This window comes from Lepus europaeus, chromosome 1 (genome assembly GCF_033115175.1).
Source record: "Lepus europaeus isolate LE1 chromosome 1, mLepTim1.pri, whole genome shotgun sequence".
NCBI classification, from domain to species: domain Eukaryota; kingdom Metazoa; phylum Chordata; class Mammalia; order Lagomorpha; family Leporidae; genus Lepus; species Lepus europaeus.
Window position 1 is genome coordinate 39,786,647 of NC_084827.1, and position 1,118 is coordinate 39,787,764.

At 43.6% G+C, this 1,118-nt stretch overlaps 1 non-coding gene across 1 annotated transcript; it reads left to right on the forward strand.

Annotated features, from left to right (window-relative positions):
- The first annotated feature begins 780 nt into the window (after window positions 1–780).
- On the forward strand, window positions 781–884 carry LOC133768466 (U6 spliceosomal RNA). Its single transcript, XR_009866974.1, has one exon. It is a non-coding gene; the product is annotated as a U6 spliceosomal RNA (small nuclear RNA).
- Window positions 885–1,118: the final 234 nt, after the last annotated feature.

Genomic DNA, 1,118 nt, shown 5'->3' on the forward strand with positions numbered 1-1,118 from the left:
GGTCTCCCATGCGGGTGCAGAGCCCAAGCACCTGGGCCATCCTCCACTGCCTTCCCGGGCCACAGCAGAGAGCTGGACTGGAAGAGGAGCAACTGGGACAGAATCCGGCGCCCCGACCGGGACTAGAACCCGGGGTGCCGGTGCCGCAGGCGGAGGATTAGCCAAGTGAGGAGAGTTTTCACTTGGAGAAAATCATTATACTAAGACTGCACAGGAGTCCTGCCTTACCCACAGGAGGACAGTTCCACGTTCCCCAGTGGATGCCTAAGACTGTGGAGAGCACGGAACCCTGTATACACTGTGTTTTTCCTACAGCTTCATACCTCTGACAAAGTTTCAGGTTTTCCCTTAAAGAAAACATTTTACAGTCTCTTGTTGGCACATCTGAATTATCAGCATTCCTGCTCTTGTGATTTGGAGACATTTCTAAGTAAAACAAGGGTTACTCGAGCAGGTGCAGAGCAATACTATGACAGCAGACCTGATAGCCAGGAAGACCACTAACGGGAGCGTAAGGTACACAGCACAGAAATGCTCATATGCAGAGCAAAATGGTTCTTGGTTATGTGTGAGATTCCATCACCCTACTAGAAAAGCACACAATTTAAAACTTATGGATTGCTTATTTCTGGAATTTTTTATGTAATATTTTTGGCCAGTAGTTGACCAGGGGGAGGTGAAACTATGGAAAGCAAAACCATGAATAGAGAGTGTCTCAGTCTGTTTTGTGTTTCTATAAAAAACGCACCTGAGGCTAGTTAACTTATAAAGTGGAGGGTTGTGCTTGCTTCGGCAGCACATATACTAAAATTGGAACGATACAGAGATTAGCATGGCCCCTGCGCAAGGATGACACGCAAATTCGTGAAGCATTCCATATTTTTTTAGAAATTTATATTCATTAAATAAAAGTTTAATAAATGAAAATAAAATAAAATAAAATAAAAATTGTAAAATAGTGAAAAAATAAATAAATAAAGTGGAGGGTTAATTTGGCTCCTGATTCTGGTGGCTGGAGGATCCAAGCATCCTGGCAAATGCCTCCTGACTGCTCATGAAGTTGAAGCTCTCATGACCTAATTATCTTCCATTAGACCCACTTCTTAACAGTCCCACCA